General features: G+C 54.6%; 1 protein-coding gene across 1 annotated transcript in view; it reads left to right on the top strand.

Annotated features, from left to right (window-relative positions):
• The first annotated feature begins 15,995 nt into the window (after positions 1–15,995).
• The window catches only part of CHRM4 (cholinergic receptor muscarinic 4), a 15,903-nt gene continuing 15,829 nt past the window's right edge, over positions 15,996–16,069 (top strand). The window contains exon 1 of the mRNA XM_026850015.1: positions 15,996–16,047. The gene's annotated coding sequence lies outside the window, so the exon portion shown is untranslated. The remainder of the gene's footprint in view (positions 16,048–16,069) is intronic.

The raw sequence follows: 16,069 nt of genomic DNA, 5'->3' as shown, positions 1-16,069 counted from the left end.
ATTCCTGGAGGAGTCTTGAGGCCCATTCATGGTAGATGTGATGCATGCAGAGCGTTTACAGATGTCCATTTCCGTAGCCAGAGCCAACCTACCTACAGAAAAATTTCCATCATGGTTGGAGAAGAGTTTTCCGGGATGCCTCACTCTAGCGCTGGCAGATTCTTGGAGTTCTGGCATGCACCACTGCTGGGCACTCTGTCCAGGCTGCTGTGCAGAAGTCTGAAGCCTGCTCTGCTGAGGACTTCCCCTTGGTCCAGACCTGCCCCCGCCTTGGAGACAGTGGCAGAGCAGGTAGTGAGTTCCAGTGGGAACAGGAGCAAGCACAGCTGCTGTCTTTGACATGGACTTGGCACATCTCTGAAGCTCCAAAGCAGCTTTTCAGTCAAGGCTTGTAGGGGAAACTCTTCCAGATGAGGTAAAGATGAAGGTCTGACCAGAGCAGGCAGCTTTGATGTTTCTCCTAACCCACGTTGTAGCTCTAGGCCAAAGGCTGGTGACAGCTGCAGCCTGGCTCTGTGTTCATACAGGCTTTAAGTAGGAACAGTGGGTGGGAGGGGTGTGGGTAGGCTTAATCTTCAACTGCTGCCACGGACGGGCTTTGTAGGTGACCTGCTGTGGCCACGCAACTAAGCAGATGCTCTCAGTGGTGGTGGGCTTGTATGCAGAGAGACCAGTGCTGCTTTTTTTTTTTTTCTTTGAGTTTCAGACCTATAATCCACCAAGCTCAGTTTCTGTTCCTGCCTGAGACCTAATGAAGGGAGGTGGGTGTCTGGAAAGAGGGGCGTGACAGGATGGAAAATTGAGCACACATATGCCATGGTCTCACTTTACCCCCCGCCCACCCAGTGCAATTTATTTTTTCTACTTCTTGTGGAACAAAACTCTCACTTTGCCTTGGGCTACCTGCACTGGCCCAGCAGTCTTCCTTGGTTGGTTTGGGCAGGGCTGAGCTCTGCAACACCCTTGAGCAACACCCCCGAATCCACGTGATGACCTGAATCCTGGAGCCCTGCGCAGAACGGGAGGCAGCAGGATTGCCCGTGTCCAGGACAAGCGCAGCAGCCACACAGGGCTCCTTCCCCAAACCTCGCAGCTCACCTGCTTGCTGCAGCATGGTAACGCGGCACTGAGGCAAGTGCCCTGCCAGGAGCGATGTGGAAATTCAACAAGAGCTGCCTGAGGAAACCAAACCAGAGAGCTGTGCGTGCTTGCTGGCCCAATTTAGGAGGCAAAATGAGAGCTTTGCTGCGTAGGAGCAGGAAATAATCTTAAAAACCAAAAGCTTTTCTCAGCCTTAGCCTGTCAGGAGCCTTTAAAGGTGCTAACAAAATCCTGGGGAAAGGAGAAATGCAGTGCAGAGAATTTTATTTAGCTTTCAAAAGGCTTTTGATAAAGTCCCTCACAAGAGGTTATTAAAGAAACTTAGTCACCTCAAGGGTGAGGGGTAGAGTCCTCCTGGAGGTGGAAGCTGTTTGAGGTGGGAATTGGAGTCAAAAGTAACAGCCAGTTCTTGGCATGGAAAGAGGTTAATGGTGGGTTGGTCAGGTTCGGTAGGAGCCAGTGTTCTCTGAAAGCCCTAATGAGCTGGAAGAGGAGGGGAACAGCTGAAGATACAGGATTATTTAGGTTAGCTAGGAAGAGAGAAGGTTCCAGAAGCCTGGGGCGGTGGGAGGAGGTGATGGTTGGAGCTCCTGTGCTGCGAGGGTGCTGGTGTGCGAATCCTTCCCAGCACTAACCTGCATGGGCACTGCTGCCGCCCATGAGTGCTCTGGCACTCGCAGGCCTGGGACCAAAGCAGCTGGTGAGCACTGCCTGGAGGGGAGAACCGGGATCGCACAGGGCTTCCGGAAGCCCTGGCAAGTGGCACAGCAGAGTGATGACACCCGCTAGTCCCTATGAGTCCTGTGTTTTCTGCCCTCTCCCTGCTTGCTTTGCTGGCCTCTTGTTCCACCTCCAGCACCTCCATTTGACTGCCCCTGGGCGCCCCACGCCCTACCCACGTGTGGCCGGTGTGGGGTATCCATGGGGTCACCCTTGAGCTGGGTGGTGCTGGGACCCAGCTCTACATGATGACCCAGAGCTGTGCTGGGCAGGCGGAGAGGGCAGGGACTAGGTCACAGCTGGGTGCATGGGGACCCTCCCTCTGGCGTTACAGGTGCCGAAACCGAGCCCCATAGCTGCCCCTTCACCCCCTGCTCTTGCTGCTGGCCGGGCAGCAGCTGCCCTCTCTGCTCGGTCCCAGTCTGTCAGAGAAGCTGTTCTCCACCAGAAAAAGGCAAATTAATTAAAGTGTGCAGTATGTGAGCCATCCACCTCTAATTGGGATCTCGGTGTGCAGCACGTAAATGTCATGCTGCTGCTGCCTCTGCGTGCGGGGGGCCCTGGGCTCTCGAGGGGGCTGGGGGGGGCACACGGTAGCCTTTCATTTCCAGCTGCCACCCTCTGCCAGTTAATTAACGCTGGCGCCCCTTTCTCCTCGCCCCGGGGAGCAGAGGCCTCTGCTCCCTGCCCTGCTGCTGCTGCGTGGCTCCTGCTGTGGTAATAGGCGGGAGGCTCGTCACGGCCCGCTCCCTTCACTCCGGTGAGCATGGGGATTTGTTTCCCCACAGCGTCTCGAACAGAAGCGCCTCTCATCTGTTCTCGGTTAGCTCCCTCAGCTCCTGTTTGTTTTGCCTTTCAAGCAGTTGTTGCTGGCACGCAGCACCGGTAGGAAATGGCAGGGATCAAGCTGTCTTCCTCAGGACACCTGCCCTGGGCATCGGCTCCCCGCCAGCCAGGAGCTGGTGTCCTGGAGAGGGCACCCATCCACCTCCCATCTGAAAATCAGCACGCTCCAAGCATCCACCCTTTGTGCCAGGGTCTTGCCAGCCCCTTTGGGCCAGGCTCCCTCAGCTCGGTGGTGCCACGTACGAGGGACTGGGGTGGTCTGAGAGCTGCCTGGGCAGGGCTCAAACGACTTGGTGGGACAGGTGAGGTGTGAGTGACGGGAGATGGGAGCCCAGCAGGGAACAAATGCCACTGCTGGAGGAGGCAGCCAAACACCAAGGTCTCCAGGAGGACCCGTTGCTGGAGCTGAACCACTGTTTGTGGGGAAAACTACAGCTGAGCCCTCCCGTCCCACTGAGCCTTCACTTCAGCTGGGGCTGGCATGTGGGTTTTGGCAGCCACTGAGGCTTCTCCTTCTGTCCTTGCATCCAGCCCTGGTTCAGCTTGACTAGTGGAGTTGGGCTCTGGAGCCCCTGCTCCTTCCAAGCTCAGAAAACACCTGAGACTCTCTGGCCCTCCACCTTTACCCTCTGTGCTCCTAACTCCAGCTTTACAGAGGCTGGGGTAAATGCCAGATGCTAAACATGAGCTGCCATGGTGCTTTAGGCTTGGTCCTTTTTACTCTTAAGCTCAGCTCCATGTCCAGGCCAATATTCCCACCCCTGTGGGTGCCGTGGGTACACCACTGCTCCAGCTTTCCCTGAACTCTGCCAGGCAAATCACAGGCCAGCAGAGCTCCAGGTTTGGTGCCTGGCACTCTGAGCATGGCTTGGCATGCACAGCAAACACTCACCCCTCACAGCTGCTGGGGGAGAGGAAAGTCTTGACCATATGGGAGAAAACAGGAGACCAGGACAGGTTATGGTGAGGGTCTGTAGATGCTCTGTTGTGAGTAAATCAGGGAAATGGAGAAGAGGGTAAAAGGGGCAGTAGGGCTTCAGCTGACAGTTCCTAATGTGCAGTGGGGCTTGTGTTCTCCCGTGCTCACTGCTGTGTGTTAAATGAGCTCCAGCATCTCTTACCAACACCCATGAAGCATCCGGGCCAAGTCTTACCTTACGTTGGTGCATTCTCCTTTTTCTGTGAGGCTGGATCAGGTTCCCTGGTGCTGGTGACCTGCTGCAAGAAGGGAGACTGCTGTCCTGCCTCTGCCCCTGCCTGGAGCAGGGGGAGCAGAGCTGGGCTGTGGGGGCTGGCTCATTCCCATGCATCCACACAGCTGTGGGTGGTGGTGGGCTTGGTGGCTGCTCTGGGCCGGCAGCCGTGGGGGTGATTTCCAGGTGGAGAGGAGGGTGCCTGGACAGGGGCTCCCACCATGTCCCTGATGCTGCCAGCACCCCTGTGCTGCTGGGGCTCTCCCACAAACCTGTGGTTTGCACAGAGGCGCAGCTGCCCAAGGGCAAGGGTGCTCTCCTGGGCTGTTTGAAAGGCTGGTGCACCACAAACACGGGCTTTATGCCCTCCGCTGATGGCTTTTGTGTATGAACCTGCATTGTTTTCCTGCAGAGATGAAAACATTTCTATCCTCAAGAATTTTGTGGCATGCTATCACTGCCTCAGAGCAGGGAAAACAGGCGAAGCCATGGCCCTTCCTGGAGTTTAATGCTGGCCCCCTGATACCATCGTAGCTATTAAAGCCTGTCCCTCAACCCCGAGTTCAATAATATGGTAATATCCTGATAGGATCAGGGGCTGGCTCCCATGGCAGATGGGCTCCAGTCCCTCCTCTGGCGCAGCGCGGTGCCCTGCCACCCCATTGCAGGGAAGCGTTGATTGGCAGATTAGTTGTTTTCACGGCAGGATTTGGAAGGGGGAACGAGTGAGTTCCCGTTATCAGGATGGTGGTTCCTGGCTGCTGACCAGGCGCTGCTGAAAGCCAGAGCCCTTTGCCGGGCTTTGTCCCGCTTTGCTGGCTGGTATCCAAACCCAGCTTCTCTCCTTCCCTGGGGTCCTTGTCAAACCTCCCCAGGGTGATGCAGCCATGACTCTGTCCTCTCCCTGGGGGTCATTTCTTCTGAATTTGCTCACTCCTGCCAGGCAGGGCTGTACCCCCACTGACGTGGGCACCCACCTGCAGGGTTCCCTGCCTGTGCTCTGTGCCTGGGCAGGTGCTGCAAGCTCCATCCTGATTTGGCCACAGGCAGAATTAGAGAAGGCTCAGAGAGGCTGGTCAAGACTGACTGGAAGCCATCAGGGAGGCTGATATTAAAGCATTTAAGTGCTACGGCAGTATGGAGGGCTGCACTTATCTGTATGCCCACTGCAAAAGTTCCCAAGGAAGCCCTGCCAGCAGCCCCATGCTAATCACCTGCATCAAAGCAAACACTAATTAAAGCAATGATTTAGGGAAAGATTGAGGCTGGTCCTGCTGCATTGCTGAGGTGGGGCCAGGCATAGCCATGAAACAGCAGCTTTTGGCCTCCAGGACTTAGCGTGACCAGCGATGACAAGTGGACATGGCAGTTTTTGTAACACACAGGGAGCACCTGGACCATGGGGTGCAGTCTTCAAGGAGGAGGAGAAGAGCTGAACATGCAGCAGTAACCTGGCACAAGGTGCTGTCTTGCACCCAACCTTTCCCACCCTGCTTAGTCTCCCATGGCCACTTGCAGGGTAGGAGTAAGAATCTTGCTCTGGGGACCTTTCATTTCAGTCACATGAGCTCCTCTGCAGCGGTACTGGCTCTTGGCAGGGGGGCTCATACTGCTCCCCACAGAGCTGCAGCCCCGGGCTGAGTGGTTGGCAGTGCTCGGGGTGCAGTGACCCGGGAGAAGCCCTGGAGATGGGTTTGCTCTGGAGGCGCTGAGGATGGCTAAACCCGGCATTGTTTTTGATGAGACCTCAGGTTTGGTTGACAAAGGTAGCTGTGTCGGCATAATATGCTTAGGCTCCTGTAAGGTATTTGACATAATACTTCCTGACAGCCTGATCGGAAATTAGCCCTATGCAGCACTCTGTGGGTTTAATGCAGCTAAGTGCAACGCCGTACGTTTGGGGAGGCAGAATGTAGGTCGCAGCAGTGAGACGGGGCTGCGTGCCACAGGCGGCCAGGCGAAGGTCAGGGCAGCTGAGGTCCCAGGGGACAAGCGGAGGGGCTGAGCTCGTTGCCTGGAAGTTACTTTTGGAAATCAAACTTGGGGAATAGGTCAGCGAAAACCCCACTGAGACTCCAAAGTGACACAAAAGAGCCAGCTCAGGAATACCAGCAGCCAGTAAACCACCAGCAAGTGAAATTCCCATCCAGGTCCCACATGCTGCTCCCTGCCCTGGTGCTGTCTCCATTTATGCTTGCTCCTCGCAGTCCCTCGCTGCGGGGCTCAGCAGGATCGGGCCTCTCCCATCCTCCTGAGGTTTCTCCAGACTCCTGTCCCCTGCTCCATTCCCTGCTCTTAGGTGCTTTTCTCCAGCAACCTCCTCCTGTTTTGTTTGGTTTTTTTTTTTCCCCCTCTGGAATGTTATTTATCTTCTGCTCATCAGTGAGTATGGGATTTCCTTCATAGAAGTGCTGCCTCCCACGCAGTTAATGGAACTGATGGGAGCGGGACGGACTGGAGATGATGCTTACCATGGCTCGGATCCATCCATGAGGATACTCCAAGGTGATGGGGGGGGGGGGGGAGAACCGACACGTCAGCCATCCGAAGTGCTGCCCTCAGGTAGACCCGCTCCGCATGGACCCACCTGGATGCTGCCAGCCTCGGCCCCGCTGCCTGCACAAATATTACTTTAAAGGACAGCAAACGGCCCTGAAACGAAATTCCTCCTGCATCGAGCAGCCCCTGCTCCATCTTCATCAGGGCTCTTTAAGGCCGTCCAGATGGCCTAATGGACCTCATCAAAGTACAATTTGTATCACAGTGTGCAGCTACTTGAAGCATCCCAGCTCGAGGCTGGCGGTAACGCTTTGGCTGGGCCAGGGGCATGTCTGCCTCAGTTCACCGAGGATGGATGGAGGGACTGTGCTCCGGAGCCTGATGTGGGGAGACTGGCCCAGCACAGGGGGATGATGAGGGACCCAGGGGGGCTTTTGCATGGAGCCTGTGGGGTGGTGCTGGTTGGGTCCCCCTGAGGGGTTGGCAGCTACTTCTGTAGGGTTGGATGCAGATGCAACAGGTCTTGTCCTTTAGGAAACAGGTGGAAAAGCCCTTTGAGCCCCCGCAGGAGCTCGGCATCTGTCTCACCAGCTGCCCTGGCCTCAGCTTACAACCTTGCTGGTTTGATGCCGGCCCTTTGCAGTCCCAAGGGGTTGCTCCTCTGTGCTCTCTGGGCAGGCCCTGTGTGCTGCGAGGTTCCTCCTATACTGTGCTGCTCCTGCCCAGTGGCCGAGCAGGGAGAGGTCTTATGCCCTGTGCTGAGGATGCTGCTGGGTTTCTGGGCAGGGTATCAGGCCCTGAACAGGTGGAATAAGTAAATTTTCATACAGTAGCTTCACCCTTCAAACAGATAAGATCACCACTGCTTACTTTCCTCTTTTGAAATACTATCACTGAGGTGGTGTATTTTTTAGTTACAGTGATAAAACCTATTTAGGGTCAGGTACTCACCTGGGTATGAATCATTTCAGCTCATCAGAGTGCAGCGTCCCTCAATCTGTAGAAAATATGTCCTCAGAATGTGTTGCTCTTACTCAGGTAGCTCTGAAAATCTGTGAAAATAGATATTCCCCACTTTACAGCAGCAAGAAGGGAATCTAAATAGTTTTTTCACTGTATTGTGTGAGTGCCTGCCATCCCACTCCATGGCAGCACTTGCAGGACACTGGCACACCAGGGGAGAAGCATGGGCACAAGCAACTGCCCAGGCAGATGCACAAAGGGAGACTGGAGGAGTTGGGCTCAGCTGGGCCAGTGGCTGACAAAGGTACAACCAGAGCATGGGGAGAGGGGTGCTGTGAGCTGAGGTCTGAAGGGCCCCTCCGCCTGCAGTGGCCTCAGCCAGATCCCACACAAGCGACAGTGGCTGTTAACACCCCGTCTCCAGCGAGGCAGCTGGAAGCACTTGCTCTCTGGAGGTGTTGGCAGCTCCTCTCCTCACACTCGAGGTTGCAAGGCTGTGTGCCCTCTCCCCCCTTGGAAGGGACTCGTGGTCCTTCTCTGCATCTGGCTGGGCCCTGGCTCTGCCTGACTGTGTCCCTCACTGCAGCCTAATCACCGTGGGGCTGGAAATTAACTCCCATCACAGGCTCATTTTCATTAATAAAAACATGGGGCTGGGCTGGCATTTTTATTTATTTTGCTGATGTGATTACCTCCCTCCCACCTGCGGCTTCGCCAGCCCCTGCCCAGCGGGGAGGGGGATGCTCCACATGGGTTAATGGGCTCCCAGGGGTGCCTTGGCTGTACACCATGCCCAAAAAACCCCAAACCTCCATCATCCCTGCCCTGGGTGGCTCCTCAGCCAGACCCCGTTCCAGCAGCTGGGAAGGGGTGCTGGGGCATCCCCCCTGCCACGAGCGAGGGTCTTCACTCTGGGTCCCCAAGGAGAAGCACTTTGTCCCCCTACCCAACCAGGGCTAACTGGCCAAATCACTGGCCAAAGGCAGGCACAGGGCCAGCGCCAGGGCAGAGCAGGAGCCAGCCTGGCTGCAGAGAGGAGGAGAAGGAGGGCTGCATGTGCATATGTGTGTATGCACACACGTGTGTGTACAAGGGAGCACGCGTGGAGGGGAGAGGGGCAGCAGTATGGGAGGACACAGACAGAGATGTGCTGGCAGCCTCCTGCCCTCCTCCTCCTCCTGTGCTCTCTGCCCTCAGAAGTCTTATTTAAATAAATGATAGAATTACTGGGAATTAAGGGAGGTGAGGGATTGATGCCAAAACAGAGGCTGCTTATTTCCAACTTCCCCAGATCCTCCAGGTTTTTCTGTGTGCCCTTTCCCCCTCTCTCGAGTCTTCTCTTCCTCCCAGTGAAATCGTTGGAGGGATGGAAACCCGCCTGGCTGGAGGCTGGTTCCCTCCTCCCTTGGCATCTTCTTTCCTGACTGCACTGGTTCTTTCAGTGACTTTTTGATTTTTTGACTCACCTTGAGGGGGACCTCAGGGTCCCCAGCTCTGGGGTGAGTGGTCCCGAGGCTGCAGGGGTGCATCTTGCAGGCAGCCCCAGCCCCGCTGCCCTCCCGCTCTGCAGCACCCCCCTGCTCACCTCCCAGTTCCCCAGCAGACACAGTAGTGAGATTATCGTAATGATGTCCGACAAGGCAGTATCAGGAATTATGGTGATAAATCTAAACAGACAGCTTATAAAAAAAAAAAAAAAAAAAAAAAAAGCAACCACAACTGAACCCAGGCCTGTAATTTAATACAGGGTTATTAGCCTGGCCGGCAGAGAACAGACCTCTCGCATCTTGCAGCCTCGAGTCTCCTCCGTCCCTGGCTCTGCCTTGAGAAATGGCCTCTTGCCATAACAAAAGACTTCAGCCAGATTTTTGCCTTGCTCTGGGGTGGTGGAGTCTCCTTGGCGAGTGCTGGGGCTGGGTGGTGGGTACAGACCTGGGGGTGACTGGGAGACCCCAATATCAGTGGGTTGCCTTTGCCCCTGCTGGGCGTGGGGTCTTCTTCCTTGGGGTAAACCTCGGTGGGAAGAGGCTGCGGAGCAGGGCTGAGGAGAGGGGCAGCCACGCGTGAGGGAGGTGTGACTGCTGGCGGCTGCCCACCCTCATGCTTGCTGCCCACGGGATGAAGGCAGGAGACTGACGACTGGGTCTCTGCCCTGCGGCAGCCCCCACAGGGGGGCCGGGTCCCTGCCAGGTGCAGGGCAGGAGCAGCATCTTTCTTGGGATCTGCTTCGTTCTGGCCGTATTAAACGCTTTCTTGACACAGCAATTGCTGACTGGTTTTATTCTTGCTGTGGTTTTTGCACATGTACTGTGTTCCTCTTGGTTTCCTTCCCCACAAAGGGAACTGTAGGTAGCATTAACATTAAAGGGAGCTCTATGCAAGGTAAATATGTTTGTGGGGAGCATAAATCCTGTCCAAACAGGGGGCTGAGCTCGGCTGCCTCAGGTGAGATGCACACACACATACATAGAGCTCTTTGTCCCCCCAGCAGTGCCGGCGATTACCTCAAACTGAGGGAAATGCACCCTTATAGAAGAGATATTTAAAGCAGTGGGTGCATTAAAGCAAATATTTATTAGGCTGCCTGTGTATTAGAAGGCAGGCTCCACCAAGCTGCTCGGTGAATTAAATCTGATGGCAGAGCAGCTGAGCTGCAGGCAGGACTGCTGGCTCCCTGCCCCAGGGGGAGGAGAAGCTGGGGGGGCTGCAGAGAAGCCCCCAGAGAGGCTTGGGTTTGCCTCAGTGCCCCCCGCGCCGGGAGGCCAGCAATCCGGGAGGCAGCTCTGCTGGAGGTTCAGGGCCTGTTTGGGGATGGGGCTCATCTCCTCACTTGGGATGAGTTTCTCTTCCAGTGAGTGGCTGCCTGTACCAAAGGTGGTCTCGAGCCTATGGAGTTTTGCCAGGTTTGGAGGCTCCGACCCCTGTAGCCCGGGGGCTAGTGGACCAGGGTCTCCTGCAGCTCTGCAACAGTTGCTAGCACCTTCAGAACACACCAGCCTATAGAAATGGTACAGACTGACCTCCCGAGCTGGAAGGCATCAGCATGGCAGCTGACCCCAAAAGCCTTCGGAGGGGAGGCAGCAGCAGCCGGGCTCTCGCGCTGGCCTCATGCCGTGCTGGGGAGAAAGGCTGAGCGCTCCCGCAGCCGGCGAGGGAACCGCTGTACGCCTAAGTGTGCGGGTTAGTGAATTTGCAGGTTGGTGACTTCATGAATTAATGAAGTAACGAATTAGAAAATTAATGAATTAGACTAATCTGTTAAAGGGGCTTGAGCTCCTGTTGGCTTTTTCCATGACAGGCAGCAAGGTGTGTGGGATGGTGCCTGGGAGAGGGGCCTGGGGTGTGTGGAGGCAGGTTGCCAGCTGCAGGCGACTGCAGGCAGGCACGGTGTTTCCCCGCATGCTGCCTGGCTCCACAGGCCAGGCCTGGCCCACGGGCTCAGCGGTCACGGGAGAGATGTGCCGTCTTCTGCGGTGGCATGGAAAACCGCAGAGGAACAGCACAAGCCTACATTTCCACTTTTTTTTTTTTTACTTTTTTTTTTTTGATAATAGATATAAAAGAAGTGATTCAGAGGCGCTTTCCCCCTTCCATTACCCAGAAAGCAAATAAGAGTCGCAAGAATGGGGACTGCAACAAAACAATTACATTGAAATATTTGAAGTCGTGCTTATATGGCAAATGTGACAAAATTGAGCGCCATCTTAAAATAGCAGCAGCAGCAATCTTTTAAAACACAAAAAGCAGATGATTATTGACTGAAGAGATTGCAGCACACCAGGCTGGGCTTCAGGCTGTTGGGTTTAACTCTCTCCAGAGGTGCATGCTGCCTGTGCCTCCCCGAAAGCCACAGCAGGCATGGGCTGCATCTGCCCGCCCGCATTTGATGAGCTCGAGCGGTCAGCAATGCCCAACAACCAACTTTCCGAGGGCTAACATCAGGTGAGATAAAGTCTAACCTTTCACCTGCCATGCCTCCTCACCTGAGTTAAGGCACCGATATTTGTGGTCAGGCTGAAAGCACGGGTGTCTGGCGGCCCCCTGGCATTTCGAGGATGCTCATGGGTAGGTGTGAATTGCACTAGACAGGTGTGGGAAGAGAAATTTCTACAGTAGCCACGAAAAATCTTCTTCACATTCACCTGGCTTTGCTGCACATGCCAGAGCAGCCATACCCCACTTTCCTGGCTGTGTCCTGACAGGGATCCCCAGGGCAAGTTGGGGCCACTGGTGGCACCGTCACACTGGCCGCTGAGGCTGCACCTGCTGTGTGGCTAAACATAGTCACCCGCTCCCTGGGGCTGTGGCTCTGGGATCCTTCACTGGTGCTAAAAATGACATTTTTTGAAATAATGAAAGACTCTTCGATTACCCTGTCTCTCCAAGCCACCCGTGAGGCTGGGAAACAGCTGAGCACTAAGTGATGTGTCTAATGTGGCTTCAGCATCGTTATTTTTGTTCCTCCTTCTCTAGTCCAGGCATGCCGTGAAGCATGAGATGTGGCTGTGGGTGATTCCTGGGGGTCTGGCTAAGGTAGCAGAGCATGACCAGCTGCCTCTGGTCACCTCCTCTCACCAAGGCTGCAGCAGCCCTGCTCCTCCTTGGGCCCTGCAAATCCTCCTGCCCTGCTCCCCTGGAGGATCACTTGCTCCCTGCAGCGTGGTTTTGTCCCAGCATGTTTTGGGTCCTGGCTTGACTCGCATCCGTGAGTGACTGCCCTCCCACAGAGCTCATGTCCGGGGCACTCACGGGCTGTATGGGCCTGCTGCTGCCCTGGGGACAGCTGGAATGAGGGGGAAAGGCTGTTTCCCTGGGGATGGCGCTCAGTGGGGAAGAGGAGGACTTGTGCTCACATCATCCTGCATCTCCTCAACTGGGAGAGGAGCTGGGGGAGGCTCCAAAGAAAATGTGGCCTGGGAGTGAGATTTATTTCAGACCCTTTAAACTGTCCTAAACCTCTTTACAAATGTGCCATCCCATGCCCTTAGGCCAACTATTAGGAGAGAGGCAGGTGGCCGCAAGGTGCTGTCCCCTCTCCCATGGGGATGGCGCTGGCCTGGGGGAATGACCCATGTCTCCCATGGGCTCACTCACCAGCACACAAGGCAAAGTGCCCACTGTAGGTGGTTGCCTACAGCTCTGGGTGTGGGCAGGGAGGCTGAGTTACTGTCCTGGCATTTAGACAGCCACCTCCTGCCAGGCAAAGCCAGCTCCATGCCAGCAAGCAAAGCTACTGCCTGCCTTGGGGCTCACCCTCTGCCCTGGTGATCCCTCCAGGGTGCCCGAGGTGGCTCCTCACTTTGCCAAGAGCAGGCGGAGTGGCTGCTCCTGCTCCCCGTGTTGACCTTTAATGCTCTCACTGACTGCTGAGAGAAGCCTTCATGCCCGTCTCCCTTGTCAAGGTGATGCTCAGGAGGGCTGAGCCTTTCTCACTGTCACCAGCTGTTTTTTCTCTCTCTGCCTCTCCCATTCTGAGTTGAGTTTATTTTGTTGTTGGGCTGATAGACGGATTAGCATTTATCACCAGGCTGACTACCAGAGGGTTATTAAAAGTGATTTGCAATGTAAATACCTTCATCATCAGCCACATTTTCTTTAGACTAGGGTTGACTTTTTATGAATATTAAAGCCGTGTGGATGGGTTTAGCGGGTCTGTGGGAGTATGTCTGTCGGAGGGAGGGGGGCTGGCTGGATCCACCCGAGGGCAAAGGCATCTGGTGCCAGAGGGAGGGAAACTGAGCATGAAAGGGTGTGTGTGAGGCAGAAAGAAAACTTGAGTGTCCTGGAGAGGGACCAAAAGAAAGGAGAGGGAGCATGCAAGTGTATGCACAAGGGCATCTCTCTATGAGCGAGCCTGGGAGGACAAGCTGAGGCTGGGGCATTTTTACTGGGAACCAGTGAGGGCTTCCAGGCTGGGAAGCACATGTGGAGGGGGGAGGAAACCTTGCCAGAGCTGGCGGTGAGCGGGTTTGTCCCTGGCAGTGGCCTGTGCTGGAGGTGTGTGTCTGAGCAGGCAGGTGCCTCGTGTGCTGCAGGGATGGGTGATAACTGCTTCTTCACCTGCAGAGTCCCTGCCATGAGCGTGGGGCTCTGGGAGCAGCGGCGAATGCCCAGATGCCCTGGCAGCCACAGGCTGGCATTAAGGTGCGTACCAGGAGCTGGTGCTGGCTGCTGCCGAGCCTGCTGCCTGCTCTACACTACTACGCCTGTGAGTACAGCTACTGGGAATCTCTCAGGGACAACTGGTGGGTGTTCCCGGGCCTGGGGGGGGAAGCCAGAGTAAATGACCTGTAACTGCCTTCCCTGCTCTTCAGATGTACCCATCCGCTGAGCGTCGCTCTGTGGCATAACCACTCCTCTGCCTCAGGATGGCTGTGGGTGAGAGCTGTAACAAGCCAAGATGGAGCATCAAGGTGGCCATTTGCTGCTGGCCCCTGCATCTCCCACCTCAGGGGCAGAGGGGAGAGGAGTGGCTTTGCCTGTTTCTAGGTGTTTGTGTTGTTTTGGTGTGAGGGCAATTTTTTGAGATGGAGAAGCCTGATGGATCATTGCCAACTGATAATGGGAGAGCTGCAATTGCTGATGAGACATCAGGCACAGCAAAGCTCGTGGGTATGGCTACAAAGAAAAAATCCCAAAGAAGCCATCCAAAAATAGAGGATGGCAGTACAGTGATGAAAAAAAAAGGGAGATGTGCAGCTACATGAAAAATGGCCAGCTCCAGGAGTATTCCAGATCCTTATAAGGTGACAAGTGCTGGCTTTTGGTCCCCAGGTACCTGCCGGGCCAAGCTGTGTCAGTCAAGCAGGATGGCAGGAGACTCAGACTGTCACAGGTCCTAATCCCAAGAGGGAATAAGGAAGGACCTTCCTTTGCTTAGGCCACTGAACACGAAGGCAGGTGAGCCTCTGGCTTCTGACATGGGGCAACCACAAGTCCCTCCTTGCCCACCCCACAGCTTGGCACAATATATCTGGCCAGGGGAAAGGTTGGAGCTGGGGTCAGATTCCAGAGAGGAGTTTTACTATTTTTGTGCCTACACGACCTAAGAAGGAAAGTGATGTCACTTTGGTGACAGCAAGAGGGGCTGGTGAAACTCGCTGGCAGCCCACGAGCAGGGAATATGTGAGTGTGTCAAGGCAAGAGAAGCAAGTGCTATCTTTAATTGGAATATGTATGGAGAGTCTGGGCTTTCAGAAACTCTACTTCTTCTGGCTAACGAGAGTGCATAAAACAAGGCTAAGAGTCAGAAACTGAAAAGTTTTGTATTCTGTTTGGTTACACATTTTTATCTCCATGACAGATCAGCTTTGGAAGATGACTTCTCACTGTTCATTACAGTCTTTTGTCTATCCATGGGGAGTTGTAGTTTGAAACAAGAGTCCAATCAAATAACCCAACTCCAGTGCAATCAAATTGTCTTCGAAGCAGATATTTCCGCAGTCGGTTGAGTTCACCCAGAGCGTGACAAAGGTTTTTTCACATTAATGTTTTCAGGGAAGGAGAAGAAGGAGGAGAGGGTGGTATTTATTTGAGGTCAGGGCTTTGGGGTGAGGCAAGAGACTCCAATTAACTGGCTGGAGACTTTGACAGGTTTTGGCTGGTGACTGCAAAAATGGTATGGGCAGACATTAAACTGGCAAAAGTCAGCAAAGCCTCACGGCACTCAGTGCAACCGCATGGCTCCGCACCAGCTGATGCTGGGAAAGCTTTGTCTTCTCACTCCTCAAAGAAGACAGGAAAGAAAAGGAATACCAGTTGACTGAACACTCACTAAAGAAATGCCAGGATCTGGCCTAGGGTGACCAAAATAAAAGTGATGTATCATCTGCCTCGCTGCTGTGGCAGGGGCCTCTCGGTGTGCAAAGGCAGCAGCCGAGCTGTGGATGCAAGTGCTGAAAGACTTTAACCTTTTCAGGGTGCAGAGTGAAGCATTTGAAGCTGGAGATGTGTCATCAGAGAAAATTGTCTGAATTATCTTACAATGTTCTCATTGCTGGGATTCAGAAATACGTATTCGTCTCCAGGGAGAAGATACCAGATTGCAGGATCTGGGGAAGAGAGAGGTCAGATTGGTGAACTGGGCACATCTGGCTAACATTGTAGATGGAGACGTTGGCATCAAACACCGGCCTTTGGTTAAGTGCTACCTCCCGGAGCAAGAGATGTTAAGAGAGGAGGTGAAGGAGTGGATGGTTGGAACTTGTCTGAGACTGCAGTCACTCAAAGGAGGGAGAAAGTGGGGCGTTTATTTGTTTATGTGTATTTATGTGTGTATGTGTGAGAGCCGAGCAGATGGGGAAATGATACCCATGTGTATCTGTGAGACAGTACAAGTGAGAGGCAGAGGGTGGGTGAGAGAGTTGGTCTAGGTATAAGCTGAGAGAAGAGGAAAGGTGTAAAGGGAAGGGAAGACAGATTTTTTTTTTTTTTAATTATTTGTTTCTTCTTGCTTGACACTTTCTCAGAACTACGAAGAACAGAGAAAGCAGAACCTGTGGGGAAGTCAACTGATTGTGAAACTGCCTGTTGGTGTTCTTGTTCCCGGGGAAAACCCCCCCAGCAGCCAGTGTTAGTGACAACCCGGCAGAGAGCTCACCCCGAGTTTCGCGCGTGCGGGTGTGTGCGCCGGGACAGCACTGTAACCGGTAATTTGGGGGCCGGGGGGGTGCATCGGGGGCCTCCCTGCGCCCGGGTTGTGCCGGACCCCGCTCCGCCGCTCCCGGTGACCCGCTCTGTGCCGCCCT

The sequence above is a fragment of the Athene cunicularia genome (assembly GCF_003259725.1).
Source record: "Athene cunicularia isolate RWA chromosome 5 unlocalized genomic scaffold, athCun1 chr5_part1, whole genome shotgun sequence".
In the NCBI taxonomy this organism is placed as follows: Eukaryota; Metazoa; Chordata; class Aves; order Strigiformes; family Strigidae; genus Athene; species Athene cunicularia.
Note: the sequence above shows the minus strand (reverse complement) of the source record. Positions and strands in the feature narration are given on the sequence as shown.